Source organism: Larimichthys crocea, chromosome XIII, assembly GCF_000972845.2.
Source record: "Larimichthys crocea isolate SSNF chromosome XIII, L_crocea_2.0, whole genome shotgun sequence".
Lineage (NCBI taxonomy): Eukaryota > Metazoa > Chordata > Actinopteri > Sciaenidae > Larimichthys > Larimichthys crocea.
This window is the reverse complement of record NC_040023.1, coordinates 37,339,360-37,349,090: the sequence shown is the minus strand read 5'-3', so window position 1 is coordinate 37,349,090 and position 9,731 is coordinate 37,339,360.

Here is a 9,731-nt window from a genome sequence, read left to right as displayed (position 1 = left end):
CGTTCTGGTATCCCGTTACACACTATGAAGTTCTCCCATAGACATTTTGCCACTGTCTTTGCCTTTTGGTTTGATGTAGGAATGGCTATTGCAAACTTTGTAAAGTGATCAGTAAAGACGAGAATGTCCTTTGTATTGCTTTGATCAGGTTCAAGTGACAGGTAGTCCATGCAGAGTAACTCCAAGGGACGAGTGGTCCTGATGACAAGGACCACAGATAACAAGGGGTGCTGACCGTTCTGGGAGTGCCTTGCGTCTCACACAACGGTTGCAGGTCTTGATCTTGGTTTCAATGTCAGCTGCCATGCGAGGCCAAAAAAAACGTGAACGTACAAGGTCTAAGGTCCGCTCGATGCCCATGTGACCCATGTCGTCATGCAAGCTTGTAATCACTACCGTCCTCAGCTCCTCTGGTAACACCAACTGGAACGAGACTTGTTCTCCATCTTGCCTCCTTCGGTACAAGATGTCGTCTTGCAGCTCGGGGAGGTTCAGCTCCCTCAACGGCACAAGGTCTGGAAGTTCCTGCCTCGCCGTTGGGGGAACTTTTTCCCCAGTCTCCATCTGATGGTTAACCTCTCTTATGACTGGATCAGCACGTTGCTTTTCCTTGAGGCCCAGGTGTGACAGGGGGGGAACAACTGGTAAGCCATGGAGGTCCTCACTCGCATAGCAGTCAGGCATGGCTTTAGCCGAAAGGCTCAGGGACTCGACCAAGGTGATGGGACTCGCTGCCTGACGGGTGACGAGACAGCGGTGGCAGATGGCAGAAGCAATGTCTGTGTTGAGTTCTTCTAATTCACCAGATTTAATGACATGCTCCGCAGTAAACTTGTTGATCAGGTCACAATCTTTCTGTTCTGTCAAGTCAGCAGGGTGGCTGTGAGGGCAGCGAGATAGAGCGTCAGCGTCGAGGTTTTGCTTCCCGGCCCGATATTGCAACTTAAAAGTGTAAGTGGACAGGGCAGCAAGCCACCTGTGACTGGCAGCATCCAACTTTGCTGTTGATAACAGATAAGTGAGCGGGTTGTATCAGTCACTACCACAAAGTTGGCTCCGTATAGGAAGTCATGGAACTTCTCACACACACTCATTTGAACGCAATAAATTCTAACTTGTGTGCAGGGTACCTTGACTCGCTCACTGACAGACCACGGCTGGCATAGGCGATAACTCTCAGTTGACCCTCCTGCTCCTGGTATAAAGCTGCTCCGAGCCCGATGGTGCTGGCGACCGTATGCAAAATGTATTGCAGTTTTGGGTCAGCGAAACCCAGAACTGGGGAACTGGTCAACTTCTCAATGAGCATTTCAAATGCAAGCTGGCAAGTGGGGGACCATCTCTCCCCAAAGGGCTGTTTCGAGTCCTGGATTTTTATTGGGCTGGCCCTTTTCTGGGCCTTGGAGGTAGGTGTATAGCCACGCGTCAAATCATTGAGGGGTTTTGCAATGGCGGAGTACCCTTTTATAAACCTCCGGTAATATCCAGCAAATCCTAGGAACGACTTTAGCTCCTTCAGGTTTCTTGGAATTGGCCAGGATTTTAGAGCAAGGATTTTATCCGGATCAGTCTCGACCCCTTTCTCTGAAACAATGTGTCCCAAGTATTTGACAGATGTCTGGAAGAATTTACATTTCTCAGGAGAGAGCTTCAGACCGTACTCTTTCAACCGATGTAGTACCCGCAGCAACCTCTGCTCATGTTCCTCCAGCGTGGCTGAAAAGACAATAAGATCGTCAAGGAAAACCAGAACTTCTTTCAAATGGAGATCTCCCACGCTCTTTTCCATTAACCGCTGAAATGTAGATGGAGCATTGGTTACCCCTTGGGGCATTCGGTTGAATTCCCAAAACCCAACGGGTGTCACAAAAGCTGTTTTAGCTTTGTCTTCTTCGTTCATTTCAATCTGATAATACCCTGATTTCAAGTCAAGAACACTGAACCATTTGGACCCGGACAAAGCAGACAGGGACTCCTCCAGGTTTGGCAGGGGATAGGCGTCCTTAACAGTCTGCAGGTTCAGCCTTCTATAGTCAATACACAAACGGATGTCACCATTCTTCTTACGGACCACAACAATGGGTGATGAAAATGGCGACTCTGATTCTTGAATGACACCAGCCTCTAGTAGATCCCTCAGATGCTGGCGGACTGCTTCGATATCTTGAGGGTGGATGGGCCTTGCCCTGTGCTTGAAGGGAGTTTCATCATGCAGCTTTATGTGATGTTTCACCATGTCCGTGCATCCAAAATCCATGTCACTGAGAGAAAAAACATCAGGAATCTTATTGAGCGTATCAATAATTCTCTTCTTCCACTCTGGCGGGATGGGTGATTCTCCAAAATCCAACTTCAGCGCTGGGGAAGCTCCTGATGGTGAACAGCTTGTTGACACAGTGTGTGACAAGATTTGGGGTGAGACGGTCAGTTCACCGATAGTGGACAGAGGTGGAATGATCACATCCTGGTCCGACTCATTACTGAGGATTGCTGGGATCTTCTTATGGGATTGGCTTGGGAGCATAACCAAATAGTTCTTGACACACAGCCCACCTGGCAATGGTGAGGCTGGATGCTCCACAAGCACCCATTGAGCAGGAGACAGAATGCTGGCGTGGATGAAGCCATCGATGAGGGTAGTGTGGCCAGCAGGGATGAGAATAGGAGACTTGCTGGCCAACCTCACCACCCCATCGCTGCCCACCTGTTGTTGCTGATGGCGGATCTGTAGCAGTTTGAGCACTGCTTTGTAGCCGTGAGCAGTTGGCTGGAAGTTGGCGTATTCACTCCCCGTGTACTGTTTGTAAAGCGGCTCCAGAGTGTTCATGCCAATTAACACTGGGGACTGATGGGCTCCGATGCCAGGAACAACGAGCGCCAGCGTGGAGACATCCAAATCGACACCCAGGAACTCACTGGGGAATGTGACCACCATCTCCACATATCCAAGATAAGGAACTGCTTGTCCTGCAGCTCCTTCAACTTGCAATAAATCACACAAAGACTCCAGGTTGGTCCGCAAAATGCTGGTTATAGAACGACACAGGGATCGTAGTAACTTGCGATCCTGTATCCAACAGACAATCAAATTCTTCACCAGCAATTTTGATGTTAGCTGTACAGTGGGATCCGACCAAACCTTTGGGTAGCCTAGCTGGAACAGCAGAGTTGATCTGAGTTACTTCATGACATTCAACTTGATTTCTCGGGTTGGGACATTGTGGGTCCACAACAGTTCCAGTTCATCCCACAACTGGAACTGGCTCTAGTTTAAAGAATGTCTTGAAGAAATGTCTGATCTTTGCCATCTTTGCTGCTTTTCAGCGAGCTGCATCCTCTTTACGGCGACCAGTGCAGAGTTCGGGGGGTTGTCACAGTGAGTCTTTATATGACCATCTTCACCACACCGATAGCAGTAGCCGGCTTTGGGTTCTTTGATGGCTTGCCCGTCTTCTGTCCCTCCCCCAACCTACGACCAGGTGTGGGCTTGAACACAGCAGAGTGACTGGAGCTTGAGCTGGACTGGCCTGCAGTGAGGGTTGCAAGCTGCTTCTGTATGTCGGCCAGTTGCTGAGCTAGCTGCAACCCACGCGCCGTATGTCTACACCGACGGTGCGGGGAAGGGAGAGATTGCTGCGCTCACCAACCTCACGCAGCAATCTCTCCCTTCCCCGCACTGTCGGTGTAGACATACTGCGCGTGGGTTGCAGCTCGGGATGGCCTGAGATGTTGCTTCATGCGGATGGTTTTTGCAGCTTCGCGATCCTCCTCAGTTCGCAGAAGGAGCAGAAATTCAGCAAATGACGGGGGATCATGTTTACGTTGCTTTAACTGGAGTTCTGTAATCGGGGAATTGTCCCAACAGCCACGGCAAAACTGAGTCAGTAGGTGTCGACCAAAGTCTTTGTTTAAAACTCCGCCTCGTTTCACAGCCTGATTCAACGTCACCTGCAGACGCTGCAAATAGTGGGACGGCTTCTCTCCATCATCCTGAAATGTGTCCATGAATTTGGCGTATAGCTCATCACCATCCTGCACTGTACCGTATGCTGAGTCAAGTGTCTGTAAATACACTGTTGGCTGAGTGTCGGATCTCAGGTGCTTAACCACATCAGCAGCAGGTGATAACAAGCTGTCAAAGATCTTACGTGAGCGTTGTAGGTCAGACACTGCAGGATCTTGTAATAGCAGCTCAACTCCAGAGCGCCATATTTCATAGTCTGCCCAGACCTCCAACCGAGTCAATCTTCCAGAGAAGGCTCTGAGACGCGGTGTGGGGTGCATAGCATTGTCGTCATTCTTGACGATATGCTCGACCACATTGAGGTTTGCGTGTGACATGGTTGGAAAAGGGGATCTTGAAGCATGCTGAGCTGTGGTGCCCGGCTGAATTTTTGGCCGGGACTCAGTGTTGTGGTTTGAAGCAGCAAGACCAACTGGATGACCAGAGATGGCAGCAGAAAGCAGCGGTGGCTTTTGCCCATCCTCCAAAGAAGACACAACATCAGTGGCAGTAGGATTGAGCTGAGTGACTGACTGCCCAAGCAGAGACATCACCCCATTCAGGACAACTGCGAAGTCTTGGCAGGTCAATTTCGCGACTTTTTGTAATTCGGCAAGGTAAGGTAGTTAAGGTAGTTTGCGACATCCCTACCTCGTGTGCGCAGACTGTAGATAGATCCAAGATCTCGTAAGTAACCTCATCGCCATTACACTCATATAGATATGGTAAAATTGGACGTAATGCAGCTAACGCAGTGCCTGCACTGTATTCAACCACAATTGTATGGTGAAAAACGGAGTTAGGTTCATCAATACGTTTAAATTTTGAAACAGCACCGTACTGCTGTAAAAACTCAACTACCTCTTCATCTGTTTCCATTTTTGTCGCTTCCTTTATCAAAACTGCGTTTTGGAATCTTAATGCCCAGTTTCCCTAATATGTCCATTTTCACACAAATTTATGAATACCGTTCAAAAGTTCAGGGGCCTCATGTACAAAGCATGCGTACGCACAAAAAAGGGGCGTACGTCCTTTCCCACGCTCACGTTCAAATGTATCAAACGTGAAACAATCGTAGAAATGTGCATGCCCCACGCCAATTTCATAGCTGTCGTACGCACGTTTCTACAGCTATTGTTCCTTTGGCGACACTTAGAGGTGAAGCTGGGAAACTGTTAATAATGTGAAACCAAGTAGTCATTAGAGTGATGTGCACATCAGAGACACACTTATGAACAATTAACGCACCCACGTGTTTGCAATTATATAGGTGGATATAAAAGCATGCGCAATGTGATGAAGAAAATGGTATTAACAATGGCAGCGTTAGCGTTGTTAGAGGACCTTGCAAATGGTGCAGTCCGACGTGAGCGATTTAAGGAACGCGAGGATTTACTTGCAAACCATGATAATTGGCTCATAAGCCGATTTCGGTTACCAAGACCAGTGTTACTGGAGTTGCGCACAGAGCTGCGGCCGGCCCTAGAGCGCAACGGGGGCCGGCGGGCCGGCTGCCTGACTACGCTGGGGTTCCCGGCAACAGGGGCATTCCAGCGGGAGCTGGCCGATCGGTCAGGAGTGTGCCAGTCAACCCTGAGCTGAGCCATGCCAGCTGTGTGGGACGGAATCATCCGAATGTCTTCCTGGTACATCAGATTCCCATACAATGCTGTTGAACAGGCCAATATTAAAGCGCAATTTGCAGCGAGAGCCGGTTTCCCTAATGTAATCGGAGCTATTGACTGCACACACATTGCTATAAAAGCGCCATCACAGGATGAATTTGTTTATGTAAGTAGGAAACATTTTCATTCCATCAATGTTCAAATCATATGTGATGCGCGAATGCAGCTAACTAACATCATGGCAAGGTGGCCTGGTTCAACGCACGACTCATTCATTATGACTAACAGCATGGCTGGGAACAGGCTGGAGGCTGGCTCGGTGCGCGATGGGTGGCTTCTATTCCTTTACTTGTCCCGTATGTAACGCTGGATTACATACGAAACAATTAAACGAATAAACTCTTTACTTACCCAGAAGCCGTGCCAGTGCATATTTGGGCATGTGCGCATTCAAATATCATGTTTTTGGTTTTCTTTATTTTCTGCTGGTGAAATTAGAGCTGCAGAGCTTTCTAACAAGCCCTGATTGTCTCCCTGTGTTCAGTATTCTTGTCAGTAAAAGCGGGCGTAAAATGTCAGCCACAGCGCCACACCTGTCCACACCTGTGTGCACGCTGCTCGGATCCCACGGCATTTACAGCCTCACACACATGCTCCCACTCACGTCTTTTTTTGGTCATATTTATCCCTGTTGACAGGGAACCAAACAGAATCTCCACTTCATTCACTAGAATATCTAGCTCAGACTCTGTAAAATGAATTTTCTTTCCTTTGTTCGTCGTGTTATCTGATCGGACAAAGAGGTGAATCTCAGGTCCAGGGCCTATTTAAATAGATTTGCATATGTAAATCGGGGCGTGGACAGGGAGGAGTTGCACGTGCGCTCAATTCCACGTTGACTGGGATGTACAAAAGAAACGTGCTTTGATACACTTTGATACATCTGAATATTTTTGTGCGTACGACAGTTTCCGGGTTCTGGCGTACGGCAAGTTTTAGTAGGAAATCCACGCAAGTATTCGTACATGAGGCCCCAGGTTTTTCTCCACTCCTGGCTAGCTCGCCACTTTATGTAACATGTACACCACCCTATTAAAAGTACTGTTTGGCTATCAGTCAGTAGCTACAGTTATCATTTCTAGGCTAGGTTCAGAAGACTAGGTTAGACTCTAGGAGTGGATAGTGAGACACTGAACGCAGATAAGGTTTAGCACCACCATATATTGTGCACCATATACATATTACAATTTATCCACAGTGAATAAAGACACAGCACAAATACAAATGGCCATTCATATAAAAATAAATACAATATGTACAGAAAACTTCATCAATTGGCATTATATAATTTGAGAGCGCACATCATCTATAATATGCAGAGGAAAGGGACTCAAGCTTCGCTTGTGATGGCGAAGCGCGACCAAAATATAACAGGCCAACATTGGAGTGTCCAGTGGAAAGAGAGGGGGGAGAAAAGAGTCAGTATTGAGAAGTGTATGTAATGAATGTATGGCCGTTAATAGGTCGCAAGGCAAAGGTTTAGGGGAAAAAAGTGTGGCTGCATACAAGAGCCTCCTACCAGCCCGACTAGAGCTGACTCCTTTCTGGGTCCTCAGGCTTTGTGCCCAGGCTAGGCTTAGCTCGCCATCAACCTGGCCAATTCAGTGATTCAAGTGGCACACAGCTCAGATTCAGGCAATTAATAAAAAGGTTTTTCCACCCGGGTTACATCCTCTCCCCTTTAGACCAGGCAACTCCCGATGCATGCTAAACATCGTGAACGCGAGATGGCATAAGATCAGTTGCTGCAACGGTACCAAGTGCTTCACTATAAGCATCAACAAAACCATGAAATAGTGTCTGCACAACTGAAATAAGCGGATTACCTAATGCCCCATATTGAAGGCGATTGGGCGGTTGGCACTGCCGACTAGAACGTCTGGCGTCAGGAATCGATTCAACGACTGGATCAGGTAAGTCTGGAGCTTCAACCGATATTGGAGGAGGACTGAGCAATGGCTCACTTTGTAGATTTTCAGGAACACAGGTTGATGGTATTCCTTCAGTCTCAGATAAGTTCTCACCAGGCTCAAGCTCATCTTCTCCCAGGGGTAAAAGAGCTTCGGACTCAGCAGAGGACTCCCCATCAACAGCTAGGTGCCCGATGTCGGGGACAGAGACCACCGGATTCCCCAAGAACACAGGTGAACCAACAGCCCAGGGTAAAGGCTGAGAAATAAGTCCAGAACTTGGGAACTGGAATGTGGCTGGCTGAATCTGTACCTCGGGCACATCCCATTCATCTTCCTTCTCAACCAGATCTTCAGTGCAATCAACACTGGCTGGTTTCTGGCTCCGGGTTTGAGGACGATGCGGGGATGTGACTGACACAGACTCTGAATCACCACACGCTGGTAAAAAGGAACACGGGAGAAGTAAATCTCGATGTAGTGTACGAGTCGGTCCATCTGCGTAGTTCTTGGGCCACACTTTGTACACGGGCAGGTCTCCAGCACGTTTCTCAACTACATACACATCCTGTTCCCATTTGTCTTCGAGTTTGTGCTTGCCACGAAGTCTGACATTTCGCACCAAAACTCGGTCACCCTCCTCCAGACTAAATGGAATGACTCGCTGATCAAAGCGGGCTTTGTTTCGGTCGCCAGATTTTATAGCATTATTCGAAGCTAGCTGGAAGCTTTCTTCATGTCTGGACTGCAAGTTCTCAACGTACTTGGAATGAGAAATAGACTGATGCTCCCGCACAGGCAAACCAAAAGCCAGATCTACTGGAAGACGCGGTGAACGGCCGAACATTAGTTCGTAGGGTGTAAAGCCAGTGACATCGTTCCGTGTGCAGTTGTAAGCATGCAACGGTTTCATGTAGTCTTTCCATCTAGCTTTCTGCTTGTGCTCCAGCGTCCCAAGCATGTTGAGCAGGGTCCGGTTAAATCTCTCAACTGGATTTCCCCGAGGATGGTAAGGGGTTGTTCGGGTTTTCACGATTCCAGAGAGTTGGCAAAGCTCCTTAATTAACTTCGACTCAAAGTCAGGCCCTTGATCCGTGTGGAGGCGTTCTGGTATCCCGTTACACACTATGAAGTTCTCCCATAGACATTTTGCCACTGTCTTTGCCTTTTGGTTTGATGTAGGAATGGCTATTGCAAACTTTGTAAAGTGATCAGTAAAGACGAGAATGTCCTTTGTATTGCTTTGATCAGGTTCAAGTGACAGGTAGTCCATGCAGAGTAACTCCAAGGGACGAGTGGTCCTGATGACAAGGACCACAGATAACAAGGGGTGCTGACCGTTCTGGGAGTGCCTTGCGTCTCACACAACGGTTGCAGGTCTTGATCTTGGTTTCAATGTCAGCTGCCATGCGAGGCCAAAAAAAACGTGAACGTACAAGGTCTAAGGTCCGCTCGATGCCCATGTGACCCATGTCGTCATGCAAGCTTGTAATCACTACCGTCCTCAGCTCCTCTGGTAACACCAACTGGAACGAGACTTGTTCTCCATCTTGCCTCCTTCGGTACAAGATGTCGTCTTGCAGCTCGGGGCGGTTCAGCTCCCTCAACGGCACAAGGTCTGGAAGTTCCTGCCTCGCCGTTGGGGGAACTTTTTCCCCAGTCTCCATCTGATGGTTAACCTCTCTTATGACTGGATCAGCACGTTGCTTTTCCTTGAGGCCCAGGTGTGACAGGGGGGGAACAACTGGTAAGCCATGGAGGTCCTCACTCGCATAGCAGTCAGGCATGGCTTTAGCCGAAAGGCTCAGGGACTCGACCAAGGTGATGGGACTCGCTGCCTGACGGGTGACGAGACAGCGGTGGCAGATGGCAGAAGCAATGTCTGTGTTGAGTTCTTCTAATTCACCAGATTTAATGACATGCTCCGCAGTAAACTTGTTGATCAGGTCACAATCTTTCTGTTCTGTCAAGTCAGCAGGGTGGCTGTGAGGGCAGCGAGATAGAGCGTCAGCGTCGAGGTTTTGCTTCCCGGCCCGATATTGCAACTTAAAAGTGTAAGTGGACAGGGCAGCAAGCCACCTGTGACTGGCAGCATCCAACTTTGCTGTTGATAACAGATAAGTGAGCGGGTTG